This window comes from Agelaius phoeniceus, chromosome Z (genome assembly GCF_051311805.1).
Source record: "Agelaius phoeniceus isolate bAgePho1 chromosome Z, bAgePho1.hap1, whole genome shotgun sequence".
Lineage (NCBI taxonomy): Eukaryota > Metazoa > Chordata > Aves > Passeriformes > Icteridae > Agelaius > Agelaius phoeniceus.
In genome coordinates this window covers 68525005-68546645 of record NC_135303.1, presented here as the reverse complement: position 1 = coordinate 68546645, position 21641 = coordinate 68525005, and the positions used below count along the sequence as shown (strand labels likewise).

General features: G+C 37.6%; 1 protein-coding gene across 3 annotated transcripts in view; it reads left to right on the top strand.

Annotated features, from left to right (window-relative positions):
* The first annotated feature begins 4911 nt into the window (after positions 1-4911).
* ZNF366 (zinc finger protein 366) overlaps positions 4912-21641 on the top strand; it is a 37335-nt gene continuing 20605 nt past the window's right edge. For 2 of the 3 annotated variants that reach the window (XM_077171562.1, XM_077171560.1), the window contains exons 1-2: positions 4912-5061; positions 20620-20689. The gene's annotated coding sequence lies outside the window, so the exon portion shown is untranslated. Of the gene's footprint in view, positions 5062-6193; positions 6303-20619; positions 20690-21641 lie in introns of those variants that run through there. The other variant, XM_077171561.1, reaches the window with a different exon arrangement.

Sequence of the window (21641 nt, the reverse complement as noted above, 5' to 3'; positions counted from 1 at the left end):
GCATCAAATGAATGAGTACTTCAGGAGTGTTTGCTCTGCTGAGTATTTCAAAGAAAATAATCCTCAAAATACAAGAAAATCCAAACCCAAAATAATGAAACAAACAACCCCAAACTCAGTTCCTTCCTTCCTACCCTCTCCCCCTCTCTCTCCCTCCTCCTCTCTCTCCCTCCCTCTCACCCTCCCACACTCAGGCTATAAGGAAGCCTTGGAGACAATTTAGTACCACTCACACTGGTATGGAATACACATTTCCCTACAGTTTTTTGTCTCCACTGTCTAGAGGTGCAACTCTAGGTAGCACTTCTTCATTTTGCTCTCAGAAAGGGCCTTTGTAAAGTGCCCACAGAACTTCAGCTGTAGCCCAATCACTGGACACTTTGGGAAAAGTGTCAGAAACTAAAGGACAAAAAGCGTACAGCAGCTGGACACTGACTGAAAAAAAAAGATAAATTCATACTCTTTTCAAATTAATCTTGAGATAGAGTATCAGGTTTCCAGAAGAAGTAGTTCTATTATTAGACCTAACAAGGTAAGAAACATCACAATACAGGGAAGAATATGCAAAAATGCCTTTTCTTCATATTTTGTGGAGAGTCACACATTTTACCACATTAGATGCCCAGCCTTCACCTCTAAACATATTAAGCATTTTCATGTAAACATACTAAGTAATTTCAGTTCTACAGTATGTTAATTGTACATCAGAGTCCATGAGCATACTTAACTGAGCAAGATAACCAAAAAAGACCAGAAAAAAATAGTGGATTTATTTTCCCATCTAATTAGAGGTAAAACTGCAGGTAAAACTGCTGTCAAGTGGTCATTTTGAGAAACCACCAAAAAACCTGGTGGATACTTTTGTCCATTTCCACATGTTACAGATCTTCATTGTGACACCAAATTCAAACATAGTGCCCAAAGCCAGGTTCTTGTCCACCTCTGACCTGAATAAGGCTCACAGTCCTGCTCTCCTAACTTCATGCATGTTAAAAGAAAAAAACATATCCTCTTAATCAGACCACCACATTTTAAAATAGCTTTTGGTCACATTGTTTTAGTAAAGGTAGTTGTGATGATTGCATACAGAGTACAGGAAAAGCATGTCTTTAAAAGACTGCAGCCAATGTAATTTACCAGAAATTATTTTGGCCCAGGGTAAGTTTTAAAGGCCACTTTAAATTATAGTAAGATATTTATTTCCAGGAACACCACTCTCTTTGATACAAATTTCCTCAAAACAATTGACACATAGTGGTTGGTCCAGAGGTTAGAGTCTGCAAATGCTAACTGTTCTTTAAAGTGGCAATTGGGTGTTACCTGTCTCTCAAAAGTAAGGAATACATTGATAAAACAGTAGTAAATTTGGCTGTGCAATATACACATACTTACGAGAATACTCTGGTCATACTATAATAATGAAAGATAGGCAGTAGCATAAAACCTTTGGAATATCTCCTAGCATTCTAATATATTATAAACTGAGAAACTAAATTAAATACATACCAGTGTATGCAGGTTTATTTTGTCACAATACAATAACTTGCAAAATATTACATAACATTGGTAACTAGAATTATGTGCTCCACATGGTGGAACACAGGAGTTCTTTGAACTCAGCCTGTGCCTGGTTCCATTAGCCTTCTGCCAGATTGTTCCTGAACAATCTTTGTTGAACATGCAATGCAGAAAATAGACCAGGAAAGCACATAAGAGAGGGATTTATGCAAAACAATTACGTGTCCTTCAGTACTTTTGTCTCCGAATGAGAAATGTATTATTTTTACTTGGCTAAAATGCCACAGGTATGCTGTAGATCAGAAGGAAGACATTAATCTTATTTTTTCACAGGCAGTTCAGATATAGATGATTATTGTCCAAAAGCAATGAAGAAAGTCAGTAAATTTGTCTAGGCTTTGCCTCTGGTTTGATTTTCTCAGGATGAAGTGGGATATTATTACAGGTGCAGTTACCTCTGCATTGTCTCCTATTATACTGGATAGAGGCTGAATTTGTTTATTCTATTCTTATTTTGAACATACAGGAAAGTATCCCTGCTGTATTCCTTATTTGAAAGAGACTGTGAAACAGGATTTATTCCTCAATGAAGCAAAAAAGCAAAAAAAACAAAAAAAAAAGGGGCATTAACTTCATATATGCTAATCAAATTAAAGGTCTAGTCTAATCATAAAGACTGGTACTAGAGGAATATTCTTGATCTTTAGAATTCACTTTGACCATGAACAACACAATACTGGCTTTTTTTTTTGTGACCACTTCTTCCAGGACATTATGTACTGGACCCAGGAAGTTTTTACACTCAACAGTGCTCATCTAACTGCATTGAGGCTGACACTGTATCTCTCTGAATTTCCCTCAATGCCTTAATTTCGATAACAGTAGACTGAGAAAAGTCTACTGTTATCGAAAAGGTTAAAAAAAATCAACAGAAAAACAGGCAAATATTTCTTCCAGAAATGTTCCGAAAGCCACATCAACTTGTCCCTTAAAACTTGGGTAAATATGCCTTGTTACTGGATTTGCACGATACTTGATACTAATGATTTTGTACGCGCTTTTTTTTCCCTCCACCATCAGTAATTGCACATTGACCTGACATGCAAAAGACATGCACTGCAAAATACATGACCTTGCAAGGTATTTTTATGGCATGAAAATCACAGTTTTAGTGCCTTTTCCTCATTGGGTTGTGATTTTCTGTCAGCAGTTGGGAGAAACTGGCAAAAGTAAGAACAGGTCAAGTACTTCAGTGGCTGCATGCTGGGACTTGGCTGGGGCAACTAAGTAAGTTCTGACCTCTTGGAAGGGTGTAAGGGCTGCTGACAATGAACGTGAGATAGAATTAAGTGAAGGAAGACCTTACATCTCCTGCTGTCCTTGCTGAAGTAGGGGTCTCTCACAGTCCCCTTTAATCAGAATTGCAAAGCACCTGTTGAAGGTACTTCATAGATATTTTTGTCCAGCTCCTTAGCTTTGCAGTCCTCAAGAAAGGACTTTTTGAAGAAGTACAGGATAGCTGTGACAATTAATTACTTCACGAGGACTACACAGACTATCACATATGCTCAGAGACTTAAGTAAAATCCTAACTTAATCAGTATAGGTTTTTAAATATGCTTTTGCATTGTGTACCCAATGAAGAGAAAGAAAAATGCTACATAATGGCAGCATACAGGGTCTCATTAGCTTGTTGTGCCTGGAAAATTAATAAATTAAACTATCTAGAATGGACTGGAAGCTGCTACTATCCTCAAGACGATTAAAAACAATTTTGAAAAAAATATTACAGGTTTTGTGCTATTAGGCTGACCCTGCAGGACAATACATCACTTTGGTGGCTTTCCATGCCTCTTTACTTTCCTTGTGAATGCAGTATGCAGAGGAGATCTCTTTGATTAGGACCTCCATTCCCAAGGAAGAATAAAGGACTTCACTTGCAATATATAATCCAAGTGCACTGCATACTTTTACTTCTTTATGGTTTTGCCCATTTCAGAAAACCCTGGGGGTATTGGAAGACCACTCAAAGCACCTGCCATGCTTTGTCAAATGCTGATGTCCATTATCAAAGATTTCATTTTCTGAATATTAAGATACAAGTGTCTCCAACCAAATAATGTCTAGATAGCTTCAGGAAATAGCACCAGAAATCACATGAAGGAACACAGGTGCTGAAGAACTACTTCCTATGTTGATTTAAAGCTCATAAATTCTCATTATTGTACAATAAATGAAATAGTAATCTCTATGGGATAATATACTAACTTGTTCTTCCATTAAAAGTGGATTTACAGCAGTAATCTAAATTATTTCAGCAGCATTGATCTAGATACTGCTTCCAGAGCAAAGTCTGGATGCAGAGTATGTAGGAGAGGGCCTTTCGAAAGGGCTTTCTTAAAAGCCTTTCACAAAAATCAAGCTGAATTGCAGCTCCATATTCACTACTGTGTTACCAGACAAACTAAAGACACAGCTCCATGACAGTGTGAAGGTGTTTACTGGCAAGTGTGTTAGAATGAAAAAAATTAATGGGAAAGAAAAGGGAGCATCTAATCACTCTAAGTGACCTTCAGATGATACATAAAGTTAGGGCGAAAGATACAAGCAAACAAAAACACAGTGGAGTACAATGGGCTAAACTTATCCCAAGTATAACTCCGGCCAGCTGGCTAGTATCTGGTTGTCAAAATATGTTTAATGGGGAAAGAATGAAAGAAACAAATGAAGTATAAAATCTGTTCTAGAACACATTGGTTCTGTTTGGTTAAATCAGTATGCCTTCTATAATGCCACTCTTTGAGATCAATTACTCATTATTGTACTGTCAGTATCAAGCTATGATCCTTGCCTTTTTTCTGACCCCTTTCATCACCCTTCTTTTTCCCCACCAGTGTTCTATAAATAGCCAATGTGCTATTTTCTTGTGATCACTCTAAACAGGGGTTTTAGGCATTTTTTTTACCTATATCACCATGGAAACAAGATCTGTGTATACATCTATGATTAGACTTTCTCTAGAGTAAAAGCCTTCATTATCTATGCAAGCTTAAAGCTAATTGTTCTGCATAAGATATGGGTGTCTTATTCCTACCTACTACTTCGGAAATTCATTTCATGTAGTTGCACATAACAAGCTGTAAAGAAGGTTTTATGAAGCCAATAATGCAGATATAATACTTGAGGAATTCCTTTTGGATTGGATATATTTATTTTTCCAAACATTTTGTTTGAGAGAAAACGAGATTGCTATCTGCTGTTTCCTTATTTTTTTGCAGGAAAGCAAAGGGTTGTTGACTTCCTCTCCCCTCCCTTCCTTCCTTCTTTCTGAAGGTACTGTACTCATCTGAAAAAAAAAAAGAGAACGAAATGATTGTTCCTGTTCTCCTTCTTAAGTCATTTGAAACATTGTCCCTGCTAGTTTTCTAAGTTTACTGCAATCTCTGCACGGGGGGAAGGGAGACAGCGGGAGAGAGAGACAGATATTACAAACATCAGAGCAGGTAGTGTTTAGGGCAAGACTCCTTCCAGCTTCAACAACTGGTAAGTTAAGTAAAATGCTTTTATGGTTAACTCTTTAAAAGTGCAATATATATATATCTGCGTTAGTATTAAGAAAAGGCGTTAATTCGATACACATTTAACTGATAAAATAATAATAACCATATGCATTAATAAGCAGTCCATTTACGCTAGAGATACCTATAGTATGGTTTTTAGATACTGGTGCTATTACCATATGGTTTAGTCTATGCAGATAGGAAAGTATTTTCCAAAGAGGCTGATAATATTCATAATACAATCTCCTGTGGATTTTGTGTATATAAGTCCTGCTGCGAGAATCTTGTTACAGGCTTCACTAACTTTATCCCAACAGTTTCAGCAAGATTCACTGGGCCATTGCTAAAATATAGAGAGGAGCTGTGTCATATGGGGATCAATGTATTTCATTTACCATCTGCCAGTACTGAAGTCTGCTCCAACACACCAACCTGTGCTATACTGAGAGAAGAATTACTGGGGCTGTTTTTGCTTCCTTCAAACTGCATTGTGTTTAGGATTACACATGTTTATCTCTACTCATCTGTGTATATGATTAGTCTAGGAACAATGACATTTAGGAGGTGGTAAGATGGTTCCTGGATCTTGGAGAAAAACAAAACAAAAGTTCATGTTGTGCAGTACATAACAGCACTGAGGCTGATCACCAACATCAGTAATAGGATGGACTCAATTGTATATCTGTTTGCAACCTTTTAGACATCAATTATGTTTTTCATACTGATCATAAATTTATCAGAATTTTTAGAATTGCCATGTGAAATGAGTGACTGAATGCAAGAGTATGTTTCAAATACTGCGTAAGAAAAATCCCACCCTGCACTCTTTTATAGAAGCAGAATGCAGAGGTGGGGCAAGAAATAGGACAGGTGTCCATTTCTTTGCAAAAGGACAATTTGCTCATCTTATGATTGTTTCTTCAAGCTGCTGCTCTCTAAAGAGCAGGGTCCTCTGAAGTGCAGAATGCCCAGAGCCCAGATAGAGAGGCTACAAATGGTGGGCAGATATTGCAGAGGGCTGTCAGGCAGCTCCAGCTGCCCTGCTCCAAATCCTGCTCCTGCCAGGGTACCTGGGCTGTGCTTCCACCCTGGGACAGCCTCCTGCTCCCAGCCCTCCCTGAAACAACTAGTGGAAAGGACTTTCTGCCTCCCTCTATCTGGTGTCTTTCTTCAGGTTTTTCCGTAAGGAGGAATGATCTACCACAAATTCAGCCCAGTTTCTGGGTAAGTTGTAGATTTCTTTTGCTTTGGGAGCAGCCAAAGGGGGTTTTGCTAAAGGATATGGAAATAACTTCTTTCTTGAACTTGTCAGCTTAATGCTGCCACTCAGACTAGTTCGGTATGAGTTAATTGTTTATTTGGTTATACTTAACTCACAAAAAAATTCTTATCTGCTAATAAGAAATCTGTGCCAGGTCTTGACATGAAAACCATCTGCCACATCTTCCCTTTGAGATATCTGGGTTTATTTTTATGTGAATATATAACCGATTCAAATTAAAGACATGATTTGGACAGCCATTTTGACATGTCAAACACCTGGAATCCTAGTTTTTACGTCAAGTGAAGAGTCTTCCAAACACACACAGAAAGTTATGTAAGCTCTATGTTGTGGCAGTATTTTGTTCAAACTGCAGGGTATTAGTCCGGATTGCAATCATTTTTATATTTTTGGTCTGGTTGGTTCAAAAGTTAATTTTGCCATGTAGGTAAAAGTAAGCTGCAGCCTTTAGGTCCCGGTTTTATTGCTGAAGATGATAAACATTTGTGTTTTCTTGATTTGGATCATATATACAATAAATCCTTTCTCTGAGACATCATCTGACATACATAAATATGAACAAATTTGTTCAAATCATAGTAGGTGAACAAAAGCAGTACCTACTATTTTAAAACCCAGTCCCAAATAATAAGCAATGAGGAATGCTTAGTAATTTGACAGTAAAAAACAGACCTTGAATTTTGAATTTCATTCTTATATTTTACCTATTAAGGTTTATTTTCCTTTTAAAAATACACTTTTGCAATCCTTTGGAGTTTATTTATTTTCACTTTGTATAATTTATTGCCAGAACCACTGTAACATGATTTAGTACAACAGTCTAATATCTTTCCTAAGGTGTCAGAAAGGTGATTTTTTGGCTGACATGTTATTCCTACGTCACTGAGTTATGTACAGCAGAGAAAGGTAGAGTCTGAGTCTATTGGGTACAGATTTGCTACTAGTTTAAGGAACAAGTTAAATATTTGTGTAATGAATTTTCAGTTATTCACCCCAATGTGTGTAAGAGATGGGACTGTTAATGGTTAATGAATCAACTCTTAAAATTATAAGCCAATAATAAAAAGAGACAATTTGTGTTTATTTTGCTTAAAGTCTTACTGCTTCTACTGGTAATAGCCATATTTATGTATGTAACATAAGTAAATGATAGGTCAGTGTACGTATATTTCCTAAGAGAAATAAGAGAAATATTTCAAGCTATTATTTCCATTTGATGTGTTCTCAATTTTAATGAAATAAAATACAGAAGATTGTTGCTTTTGTTTGGAAATAGAAAAATAAAGCCATACCAGTAATGGCCGAGAAGCTACAGAAACAATTTGTAGGCTGTGGAAATCCCAAGTTAACAGGTCAGGTTCAAAAAGCATAGAAGCTAAGAGATGTCTTTCTGTAAATATCATTGCCTTTTTATATTTAATACCAGCTTCTTTAATGGTGTAAACTATTGAGACTTTTTGAATGCAGAATAGTAGTACTGAGTTACATTCCTAGTAAATTTTGACATGTCTAATGTACATTTTTGGCCAGGAGATAATTTGAAGCTTTGAATCTCAAGGAGGTTTTTTGTTTGTTTGTTTGTTTGGTTGGTTGGTTTTTTGTTTTTGTTTTGTTTTGTTTTTTAAATTGTTTTTCATTCTTAGAAAAAAGCGCACCAACAAGAGCCTTGTTTTAGGACTCTCTGTGTGCCAAGCAGAAAGTGGTGGTTTGAAAGACATGATGTGCATCTCACAGAGAAACATAGTGTTATATCTTTAAGGTGCTGTTTCTAGTACTGCCAGAGAGATACACAGGATTTGGAACATGATAAGCATGAGGCAATGAATCATGGAAGCAACCCAATTCAAGCCCCATACACTGAGACAGAAGAGTATGGATTTCAGACAGAATTTATATTGTTTTCAATCTTTGAAATTGCAAAGACTCAGTGGTGCAAAAAAGTTTCTGAGTGGACTGCTCCACTCTTCTGGACATGTTAGCAGAATCTCATCATAAGAAACAAAAGCAGTAAAGGCTGCATAAGGTAATGGGGATTTTCTGTGGCTGTGCTGAAAGGACACAAATCAATGGTGTGTAAGGCAACATCTTATTTATCAGCTGATAAATGATCCATGGTTTTTGAGCACCAATGCATGTTCTTCAGTACCAATGATCCAATCAAACAGCTCCTTCAAACAGACCTTGTAAGTGCTGCAAGACTGCTACACAGATTGTTGTCAAATTATTCATTTGTTTGATGGACTAATTTTACAACCCAGCAAATTTTTAAAATAAACCACCTATTAAAATGAAATAGTTACTTTCTTCTTATGACCAGTAATTTTCCATGATCTAGCTTATGATCTCAGAAGATCACTAAAAAGAAAGGAATGTCATCTTGGAGAAGAAAGAATTATAGAGACACAAATAACGCAAGCTTTTGAAAAGAAAGAAACAAATCCAGGGGAAAAAAAGAGATGGGCTTATTTTTGCTGAAAATTTGCTATTCTGAAATTGAGACTGGAGCTTTCCATTGCTGTAAAAATGCAGTGGCATTTTATAAACGACATTCAGATTTTTATCCAGTGAAGAGGCCTAAGTTAATCCTCAGCAATTATTTAAAACATGCATTGATTTCCATGCTGGGTGTGTATTTTTTATTTGTATCTACCTGACAGGGACTGGTCCTTCTTGCTTGACTTCTAAAATACTAATGATCCAGTGAAAAATATTACTTCACATTTGGTTTAGATCCTTCCAAGTGTAAAAACGCTTTTACTTGTTTCTGTAAAACTTTTTATACTTATTACTGTGCTCTTGATAAGTGAAACACAGTATTTTCTTTCTCAACCAACAATTCTTAACGTACTGTAAAAACTGTAATGTCACTGGTAGTAATTACGCTAAGTAATCATGTAGTAGAAGAAAATATTTTTGTGCTCTGGAGGTTATGAGAAGAAATTATGTGAATAATTGTTTTTTTTTTCTTTTTACTTTCATTTCTAATTTCCTGCTTTTGATGTCAGAAAAAACCCTGTTATTAATTATTTAAATGTAGGATGAAAATACCACCCTATTTTTAATTTCTCTTCTCTTCCTTGCTCTTCTACCATGAAAGCTAAAACCCTAACAGATTTTCCTTCTATTTTGTGGATATGCAGTAATTAATTTGATTAATTTGAAAGTAAAGTCTTGAGTAAGAAGTGTGTTTCCTAAAAACCTGTTTTTCCCTTGTCAATTTTCAAAAAAGTAAACCTGGAAACATCCAGCTTTCATCTGCATGTGCTCATTAGAACCACTAGAATTCAGAGGAACACTGAAAAATACAGAGTTGATGATTGGTTTAATCACTAAAAGTGATAGGTTAAAATGAGTCTCCTATACATCACATTTTGCTGAAACAGATAAAACTGATTTAAAATTAAAAGCAAGGCTGTGAGAAGGAGCACATATTTTTAGCTGTTCTTTTTGGATGATGCTGTAGTAGAAGCGATGTTAATGCATCCCAAGTCCCACACAGTCCTCTGTCTGCAGGCCTGATGAAGAATAGACATCACCTAATTTCCCTGCATGGAAAAATCTTGGTCTTTCCACAACAGAGGACCAAATGTGGTCATTCTGGGAGAGAACCATGTGTCTTTGCCCCTTCCTGTTCTGATACCAACCCCTCTGATGAGGCACAATTGTGTTGGCTGGGAAGGACAAGATGATTTCTAGTCTTTCTTTAAATTTGTTTGCTGCTATTGCTGGTTGTGAAAGAGCCACTTATACTTCAGTCTTCCTTTTTTAGGATGCAATGTAACTGTTAGACCCCCTTTGCAGTGATCAAAGACTTCCTGTTTCATGGTGGGCTCTGTGCTGGATCTGCCACTTAAAACTTTTTAAATTGCTAAGAGTAAGAGGAAGACTTGCTCTTAACAACATGAAATACATGGGATCTAGAACAAATCGAAAGGTATCCCCGATGGGTGTGTTGGAATGTAGCAAGTATTTCAGGTCTAGTTGTTTCTCTGAGCTGCTTTCTAGAGCATATAGGGTTTCAGCTTTGGTCTTTCAGCCTCAGATATTTTTTGAGATATTATTTGAGAGTATTATTTGGAAAGGCAGCATCTGTCCTACAATGCTTCCAGTTAGTCTAGTCTCGTCCTGCGGTCACTGGAGCTGACGGGTGCTGGCTAGCCGCTCCCGGAGTGACTGGTGGAGACCACAAATCCCGCCACTCCCAGGTCCTCTGGGAGAGGGTTCTGTGAGAACCCCTGAGTAGTGGCTTAGTCTGCGGCATGGTGACGCCGGCGCAGGCGAGAGCAGGACTGCGAAGCACTGAGGCGAAGGAAGGAAGGAATGAACACACGTATGGACGCCAAGGCGCTTTACTGATCCAGGCGGGGCCAGTAATGGTGCCAGAAAAAAACCGTTGGGAAGGCATGTATAAAGGGGAAGGGCATGACACAAGGAGCCACGAGGGACCAATGAACGAAGCCCAGGGGAGGAGCGAGGGAACATAACAGAACCAATAGGAATGGCCCAGGGGAGGGAAAAGGCTCAGGGGACAAATCATATTTTAGGTAAGGGAAGATTGACATAGAAATTTCTCGAAGTGAAAGGGGGTTGGTTACAATGATGGATAGGTAACTGGCAGGAGGAACAAACCATTATGAGGGAGAACATGGGGGGAACTGAGGGTCAAACCAAATCTTATCTTAGAAAAAATAACCAACTTTACAATAAAACCCGTATAAACAACACAATGCTACAGTTAGCATAATATTTTTCTACTAGTCTGCTTTTGCTTAAAAGTATTTCGAGTACATGTGTAATGAAAACAATACCAGGAGGTGGAAAGGGAAGGAATGACCTGCTTTTAGAGCATCTGTCAGCTTCTAAGAACCAGCAGAAGTTGTTTGAGGCATCTGGTAGGCACAAGCCCACACTGGGTCAGTTCCTTAGTGCAGATTTCTGAAGTTGTGAAGACCATCCTGTATTTGTCCAAAGCCATGTCCTGTGATAGGAATTCCAGAAAACTGTAGAGGACCTCCTGGAAGAGCCACCTGACAACAATTTGTTCATAGGTTCACCAGAAATTAAGCCCATCCATTTATGAATGAAAAGGAAAATATTTTTTCTATAGAACTACACAGCAAGGAATCGCAGCAGTATGAATGCTATATCAAACAGTTTTCCTGCACAATGCTGTACTCACAATATGAAGTCATCCAGATTTCTGGAAGAATTTTGTGTCTGTAGGCAACATTTTGTCAGGATGTCACAGAAAAAGTCAAACTATCAAAAGTCAAAATATCAGAGGAATGGTGCTCACCAACTCCTCTTTCCTCTGCCAGAAAAATAGAAGTACCAATCTTTCATTTCAAACACATTAATTGATTTTTTCACACCCCACAGAAAGTGAATCTCACTTAAACTTCAGACATGGGTAAGGAATGCACTTGAATGGCTATCACTGGATTCTGCAGGAATCATTAGTGATCAGGACTCAGAGTTTACCCTAATGACTTGCTGCAAGAATTTTGACTAGTTTGTTTCCTGCTAAAAAACAATGAACAGGCTCCCACTGGAAGGCAAAGAATCTGGTTAGGACAGTGAGTTGTGACAGACTTCATGGGGTAATGTTCCCATGCTCAGACCAGAGCTTTACCTGCTATTTCTCCTAAAAGACTGCAATAATTCCTATTAATTTTCCCATGTTTTCATATGTGATACTTGTTTTTTCCAGGGAAAAGATCCTGGAGAGAATGACTCGGGATGGGGTTGTGGAGGGATGGGCAGGGACTGGTACAGACATTTTGATTAATACATAAGGTGATTTCTCACAAAGCTTCATTTTATGATGCTAGTTGGCCATTCTTAGTCATGCTGTAGAGTCACAGTGGTTTGATGGGTTTTTGGTTTCCTTTTTCTTGTGATGAAAATCTGAACTGAGTTAGTATCCAGAGCATCACTCATGGTGAAGGAAGGATTAGTACTAGAGTGGTTTGGGAAATGTTCTGAATTTAAGGTTTCAAACTATGCTGATTTTCTTTTTACTTTTTTTTTTTTTTTGGCAAAAATGAATTGCTTATTTATTTGTGATTCTAGTCTCAATTCCAGCATCTGCTGGTGACACTTGGCTAAGTCTGAGCTGTCTTTCCCACTCAATATGCTAGTTTATTGAATTCAGTAAAACTAGCACTTTAAATCTGTTTCAGTTTAAAATAATTAAATTCAAGAATTTTTCCCCACATTGACCAAAGGATTTTGTTTTCTAATTCATGAAAATTGTAGAAGCAAGATAGAATTTGTTTTGAATTTCAGATCTTCTGTTGTTTTGGTAACAAACTAGTGCTTATTTTTAAAACTTTCTAAAGTTAACAGAATGATTAAGACCAAGACGCAGGATGTGTTTTGGGGATCAGTGAGGGAAAGAATTTCTGTTGTTCAGTCAAGGACAAGATTCAAGTTTGGCAACACAAGTGAAGGGCAAAGGCAGAGAGGAAGGTATCTTAAACTACTTCTTGCAGGTACTTCATACAATCAGACAAAAATGCCATTCTGTGCTGGAACTGAAGAAGTAAACACATTTCTCTTCAAAATAAATAATTTTTTTGAAAAAAGAACCCTCATTGAATGAAATTGTGAGATGTATGTGCAAGCGATAATTTTTCTGGACAATAAATACATATTCAGTGCAGTTTCAAAGCTTTAACAGAAGTTTTATGCTCTGGCAGTTTGGAAAGCAGAGCTCCCTAATGACAATGCAGATATATCAAAAGAAGTTCCTTCCAATAGTGCAGCAATTTGCCTTAAGAGCCTTTTAAAAGCTTTCTTATTGATATGATTCCTATTTTTTTCTTGTTGGGTCTCAACAAAATAAACACAGTGGTGTCCTAAGAACAGCACAGATATGTCTAATTCCTTTACTGTGTTTTCTGTTGTACTTAGGTTCAGAGGGAAATATCTAAGTCATTACTAAGCCAGCTTAATTACCAGTGAGTAATAGAGGCTAATAAGGATTAATCAGTCTTTACAGTCAAGCAGCTTTTCCAGCAAGAAATCTGCTCAGTCTTCAGCTGAAATAAAATTTATTCATCTTTCCTAAATGAACAGGAAAGCATTATCTGGTGATTACTTTTAATAACTGGACACTGATGTGTTGGTAGCAGATATGTTTTTATAAATCACACACACACACATACATAAATATATACTCACTTCTGTCACTTTGTGGGTGAAATCCTCTTCTTTCAGTTCTTGTAGGATAGAACATGTCTTACTGAAACACATGGTACCTTCCACTTTAGCAACCTTCAGTTTCACTATGAGTTTTGAATTGTGTGAAACAAGGAATTGAGCACAAAATAAATACAAAAAAGCAATGGTTCTGCTGAGGACTAATTATACTTTTCCATGTTTTAAAAATCCTAACCTTTCCTTAAAACTTAATCTGTTTCAGAAACTTTTTACAAAATCTCTTCCATACAATCCTCTAATCCCGTGGCCCTTTTCCAATCATGTGTACACATTTTATCTGGTCCTTTCTTTTTTGAGGTACATGTGGCACCCATAAGGTGCCATTAATTGCTGATGGGGGAGCCAGATGACTGGCTTGAAGAACCAAGCTGAAGGTGGCCCTTAGCTACCCTTTAAGACAACAAAGAGATGGGAGGAGAACAGACCATCTCTCTGGCCTCCATATAGTGATAAGGACACTGGGATTACAGTAGGAAGGAAAGCTCAGTGTATTTCCTTTTTAAAGGTCATGAGTGCCAGTGAAAGGTTTGCCTTCAAAATAAAAGCTCAAATAGGACAGCATGAGGGTTATGGAAGGGCATGCTTTTTTGATCATTCTAATTTTGGATGTTCTTCATAGCTCTGTTATTTTTCTTAAAATAACAGCCCAAACCCTCTCTCTTCTGTTTATAGTGTTTAATGATTGTGCATTGTAGGTGGAAAGATTATATCCAAAGTGTTCTTTAAGGACTCCATACTCTATCAAACATTGCTATTTTACTACAAAATCCTTCCTAATATTCATATTATTCATTTGTTCTTTTTGTTCACCCTGTCTCTTTTTATATCTGTACAGAGAGAAAAAAAATCCTAAATCTTCATGGACATGATTTGGTAATTTTCCAGAGGAAAAAATATTTAACACATAGGATTTCCACAGTGCCAAAAATGCATAATTTTAATTTCCATTGACAGATATGGGATAGACAGGAAACAGGGATGGAGTGATAGGACTTCTATAAACAGTGATTAAAGTGACTCCACATATTTTATAAAGGCAGGGACACATCCATGGTTCCAGCCTACATCATGAAATCACCTTACCCACTTAAGAAAAGGAAGAAATTTGTGTAATTGTCATGACTTCACAGCAGTCTAATCCCAAATCTTGTTCTCAGCTACACCCCAGATATTCCATAATTATTTCAGTGTAACACAGATGATGTCAGAGAGAGAATTAAGTAGGCTGCTTAGGATGAGAGTTCTTTAATTGAGTAATTAATTGAGCTGGCCAATCCATCATTAACTCCAATGCCTAGCGAGGGCAGGATCAAATTGCATTTCCACCCTGTCTTCTGGCACCAATTACACTTTGCACGTTTGAAACTCTTCTACTATTACATGTGCTGCAAATATCACCACTATGGCAAGCCTGATCTTGTCAGCCCTGAGCTTTGAGCAGGGTCTGAAAACTCAGGATACCTATGCCCAAATACTCTCAGTAACCAAGTCCTGCAAGAATACTTACATGTAACTAAATATACACTGACAACATAAAATTTAGGGAAAAATACAAAAGCCACAAGACAGCAGACTGATTAATTTCTCTCCCAGGGTGTTTGGACCCACATCTCTAACCTCTTAGGGGACTGTCCTGCCTAAAGCCTGTACTGGTCTCTCTGGTCTCCTTCGGCTGGAGCTGGGCCTTTAGGCTAATAAAAGTGCAAGTGCCAAGGGGCAGGGAGCAGAGGGAAGGGAATCAGATGTGATTGGTAGGGGCTGCAGACTCCAACCCTCTGGAGTCTGGACTCCTCCCAGGTGTAACTTCAGGTTACAATCTGTTTGCAGGAAGTTTTTTAAGATGCCTGAAGATCAGGCTGGAAAGTTGACATAATATGCCTTCCTGTTTCTTGTATTCTTCCCAAGACCAGTGTCTTGGGCTAGTTACACGGCTGACATGCCTGGTTTTACATCGCCCTGTGCCACACCAGAAGCTCTGTTTCCCCTAAGCTAGGCTTAGCAGGTATTTGCGGAGGAGCCGCGAAAGGCGAGCGGCCGCGCTGAGGGCAGCGGAGGGGCGGGCCTGCACTGCGGGCCCGGGGCCTGGCCGCGAGCGGCTGCTCCCGCTGCCCTGCGCCCCAGAGCAGCTTCGAATTCCATGGCAGTACCAGCAAATCAGGCAGATGCAGGTGCTTAGCTGAGGACGTAAAATCTTGGTCCGTTTACACACTTTAAGACCATATAATTTGCTGTGCCTTGCAGGCTCCCATCGTGTGTAGCTATGGTTTGGGGTGACTTTGTGTAAACAGGTAATACTTCAGAGTCTGTTGACTTAACATTAATTTCATTATGCAGGTTGCCTCTGTGTTGCTGATCATGCTGATCATGTATTTCATTATGCAGGTTGCCTCTGTGTTCTGTTTTAGCAAACAGAATAGAGAAATAGGGAGTGAACAACAGGTGGAATACAGAAATGAAGAGGGAAGAGAAGGACTAGAAAAACTCATGAAGAGGAAGAAAAGAAAAAAGAAAAGAAGGATAAGAAAAAGAAAAATAAAGATCCAAACCAGCGCTCTAAACTATACTCAAAAAACTACTTTGTTAATGACCTGAAATGACTAGAGAGGTCCACAGGGCTAAGTAGTGCTAGAGGCATTGCCCGTAAGCCCCTGGGGTAGATGGTCTGTGGGTAACCCAGACGTACTGCTCTGCCACCCTCACCTGCTCCCTTGTTAGGTGGCAGAAGGGTAGAGAGAATGGTAACAAAGGTGTCTCTAGAATAAGGACAGAGCACACATAAAAGCAGCAAGAGGGATAGCAAACCATTTTGCTAAGCTGACAACTAAGCACTCACACTGGAGAGAAGAAATAAATCTGCAGCTACCTCACTACAGCATCTGTCAACTTATTTTTGGTTTAAATTGAATTAATGCAATCATGGAACACAAATTATGCCATAAACCCTATGTCATCTGATGCCACAAACAGTGCCCCAGCTTTGGCAGGCTGCATGGTGGGACTGCTCCAGACTTTCAGCAGAGGAAATCTGAAAATCTTGTTTAATACTTTCAGTAATTATTATAGTAAAAATTATCTGTAAGTTATGGAAAAGTGAATGTGTATAATTTTGATACTGTTTTAAGGCATTTCCTGTATTATAATGAATACCAAAGTAACTATACTCCCGTGAAAGCGCTCATAGTGTCTTGCTCACTGAAAATGAATACAAACAATGAAACAAATGAATACAAGTTACACACAAATCCAAGATGATTTCAAAGACAGTGCAGGCAAATGGGTATGTTCGACTTCTGCATTTCTCAGCTAATATACAAAAAATTATGCAAGTTAAAATATTAAAATTTGGGAGAAGCAAAGACAATGCAGGGAGACTATTTCTACTGCACAATTTCCTGTGAGAAGACCCATTTCTTTGTATTGTCTCCCAGACAATATTAATGGAGCTATGCTGGATAGGAAGCCCTTAGACCAGAAGGCATATCTGAAATGACTTAACTTCAAACTAGAAGCTAGGATGGTACCAAAATAGCAAATGAAAGAAAAAAAAAATAAGATGTCCTTGACAGTTCATTTCTTGTTGTATCTGTTTACTGTGTCATGTCAAGCTGTCAGATTTTTAATCAACTAACATCCTTTGATTTTCATTAAGCTTGTCTGCCGAGGTTGCCACCTGCTGACATATGTTCTGAAGATATAAATATTTTTTTGTTTGTTTGAGGAATAGATAGGTTCCTATTTCATTGGGCAACAGAACCCATAACAAATAATAAGGCAAACTATGAGAAGTACTTTCTGATGCCGTTGGAAGTCTTCCCACAGGCCTTAGTGAGGTCTGGTTATGTCCTATGACAAATGACAAAGGTTATCACTTTTATTTTACTAAGCATTCACTGAGAAAAAAACCTCACATTTGTTGATGGAAAGAAGAAGTTTTATCCTGAAGTCTACTACCAGCAGATGAAGGTAATTTCCCAGGGAGAAGTGAAAAGACAGTGATCTTCTTAGTACTATCATACTAATGTAGGGAAAAAAACCCTAATCTGGTCCACTTCTCATTTTCAGTCATTCCAGATCATGTTCACGAACAATTGCTTACTTATTTCCAATTCCAGTTCTATTAGTGATGATAATCCAAAAATGGAAAAGAAATGTATATGGCAGTATCTTTATCTTGATAACACTCTCAATTTAAGCAGACATATCCCTAGTAAAAGGCATGGGACAAGAAACCTTATCTCCATAGACAATTAAGTTAATGGTCAAATCATGTACTTCATTTGACATCTCACTGCAATGCATGTAAGACTGAGAAAACAAGTGTTTGTAGAAGTGGTATTGAAAAGGATTTGACTAAACTCAATGACTATTATTCCCAGCTCAGATTTGTTTTTCTAAAAACTTCCACTATATTTGTGTCTCCTCATCAACATCTGCACTCATGGATTTTGGATACTTTCCACAAATCCACATTTATTTTTACAAGGTAATCAAAGTATCACCAGGTAGTCCAAATTTTTGTCTTCTCCCAGCTCCAAACTATGACAGAAAAAGTGCTCTTTTCATTTAAAACATAAATAATCTTTTAAGTTAGCTTCAAATATTGTAGCTAGAAACTTGAAGGCTGATTTGGGTGTATTAATACATACTTAGTTATGCATGCATATAATATACACAGAGTTTATATACTCAGATTGAATTTATTAGCATACACTCCATATGTGTTAATGGGGTCCATTTTTCAAAATGTTCTGCTTGAAATGTGGATATTTATGCCTGGAGAGCAGGGATAGAGAGTACACTGTGCACTGGCTTCCCTAAAGAATAGGTTGGTAAGTTTGACACTGATTTTAGAGAAATTCTGATATGGGCATGGACATGTTTTATTACTTTCTGCCTAGAAGGATTCATGCTTTCATTGAAGGAAAATAGTAGGGAAAATTGTAAGGAGGGATCAGATATGTACCACCTGAAAATACTTGGTTACCAGTAATGGGCATTTTCACTTTAGTACAGGTGTTCTTGGTATTTTCAAAGTCTGACAAATAAATTAAAGCTGTCTAGATTGAGTAGGGAGCACTTCACTACTGAAATGAAATTACTTCAGTATAATAAAATCCCTCAGTCAGGTCCTGAGCCAGATGCAAGTTTTGCATAAATAGCAGATGAGAGAAAACTCTGTAAATAATTCACTGCTTAGTTCAACAGCTGTATAACTGAATACATTTAAAACCAAAACATATTTGGAAGAGCAGACTGAGAGCTCATTAAACCTATTAAGATAATGATAATTATCACCATAATAACAGTTGACAAGAATCAGTGATTGAAAAAAACCCCAGCTGGTAGTTCAATAAAGCTGAAGCTCACCAACTGCTCAACTTCAGCTCAAGAAATGTAATAGTGTTAAATCTGTCAGGAATCCTTACCACATCCAACAGAAAGAGCTGTTAGTTTTAATTCTTTGCTTATAGACACCCATATTTCAGGCCTCAAAAGGAGAGCAGAATTGCACTCTTACAGGGCATGGTTTCTACAGTCCTACATGTTCAATTAACCATGGAATTTCTCTTCCAGAAAAGAGAAGCTGTTTGGCCAATTTGGACCTCTTTTGACTTACTCCACTTTGTGTGTTTCATCTTCTTCTGAGAGAGCAAACAAAAGTGCAAATGCAAAAAATAAAGAAACCCATTAACCTTTGTCGTATCTCTTTCACTCATCTTAGCCTTATTTCTGGCTTTATGATTGTGTTGCCCAGAAGAACAATCAGAACCCTTGTAGTCAGTGTTTAAATTGGAGAAGCTTCGTAACCTCACATTTTTATGGCAGGACATGTTATTAGTTTATAGACAGAAAGTACTTTTGTCCAGGAAGCAGAATCTTGATTCTACTGAATTCTTAAGAAAATTTGCTGTTGACTCCAGTACTGGATATTAATTGGAAACTGTCACAATGTATTTACTTGTAGAGTGAATAGCATCATTTACATACTTTCTCTAATCCTTTGTCTTAGAAATGAGTGGACATGAGAAAATAAATGGTGATTTATATTCTGCATTAACTCTCTTCCTCTTTCATGGTAGTTAACAAGAATATTAGCTGCTGCATACATTTCTATTTCAGAAATTCCTCAACAACTATTTCAACTCACTCTAACTTTTATTTTCTTGTTTTGAAAGGGCAGGAAGAGTTAATTTGTAGTTCTATTCTTTAAAAAAACTGTATTTCTGTTTACATAAAGAAATAAAATTTGAGGATGCTTGCCTCTTCTACAGAAACTGACTTTAGTTCTGGAGAGCTCAGTTTAGTGGGCAGTCTTATGTGTAAGGACCAGTACAGGATGGAAATCTCTGTCTCAGTGAGCTTCCAAACCAACTTTTCAAACCTAGTAGCTTATCTATTATGGATAAAAGCTAGAATTTTCTATGACCATCCAATGTTTGGAATCACACTACATAGCACTACATTTTAAATAATAAATTCTACAGAAAGAAAGAAGTTTAAAGTTCTTATATAGGAAATGCAAAAGATACCTAGGTGATATTTGAATATAAAAATATGTAAATAAAAATAAATATTAAAATAATGCAAAAAATTTGAATTCAAACTCCTTGGTGCTGAGTATTAAAATGACATCTGCTACTCCAGGGCGAGGTAGAAAAGGAGTACTGTGGACCTGTACTAAAACTTTAAAGTTCTCTGCTGAAGTTATTTAAAGAACAAGGGACTGTTCCCTAAGTATATTTTGCACTGGGGTCAAACCTGTTGTCTCTTCTATGGTTTTGTCAGAACTCATGTTTTTGTGCAATTAAGTTCTGGACATAGTTAAGATCATGCCTCCATTCAAATTAGCAAGGCTTTGTCACCAGAATGAAAGAAGAAATGATTTATACATTATCATGGTGGTTTCAGGGGTAGAAAAACCAGCAAGGTGATCCATATATAGACTTCTACTTTCTTTTAAAGTCCTCTTGTGTTGGATTGTACAGCATATCTCTGATTGTGCTGGTTGCTGACTATAAACACTTTCCCTTGTAGGATTGGTCCTGTGATGCCTGTAGCTGTGGCCAGTGGAATGAGCCCATATGCTCAGTGAAAGCAGTCAAAGGTTAGTAGTGCAAGGAAAATGTTTATTTCTAGTAATTTCAAGGGATTTTACAGCTCTGTGTTCCAGAAGGAGTGAAACTTCACACAAAACTCTGTGGAAGAGGGGATTAACTGGCAGCCAAGAAACAAGAAAGCAATTAGAAACAACTCACTGTCATTTCTGTGTACTTTTGGCAGCATTTCAATAATCCAACAAAAGCAGTAAATAACATAGCTGGGTCCTCAATTACTATGCACTATCTAAAGAATTTTGTACCCTTATTGCTGGGGAAAAATGAGACAAAGTTGGAAGATGTTTGAGGCACATATTTTATAGGGAAGGTTTTGATCTATAAGTGCTGTGTTCAAATTGTGTGAGTTTACTCTGCTAAAAAGGATTTTTAAAAGCATATTTTTTTCTTTTGGAAAGAAGTTGAGGATTTTTCAATATTTGGGGATTCCTTACCCCTTTTCCCTTTTTAATAAGCCAAACCTTTATACCCAAAGAGTTTTCAAGATCTAACTGTTCCTTATTTTGACTAGAGAGTTAGGGTGACAAGAAAACATTAGGATAAAAAGCCAGTAGAAATTCTCTCTGATGAAACATACAAACATATATTACATATGTAAGTGTGCACGCACGCAGACATCATAGTGTGCAGTTTTGGGTACCATGTTATATGAAGGATCTAAATGAAGATGGTGAAGGGCCTTGAGGGGATGCCATATGAAGAGCAGCTGAGGTCATTTGTCTTTTTCAGCCTGGAGAAAAGACTGAGGGAAGACCTCATTGCAGTCTACAACTTCCTCATGAGGGGAAGAGGCAGGGCAGGTAACAATCTCTTCACTCTGGTGACCAGTGAGAGGAATTGAGGAAACAGCCTGATACAGAGTCAGGGGACATTTGGTTTTAATATCAAGAGTCGATATTTCATACAGATGCTGGTTCAGCCCTGGAAGAGGCTCCCAAGGGA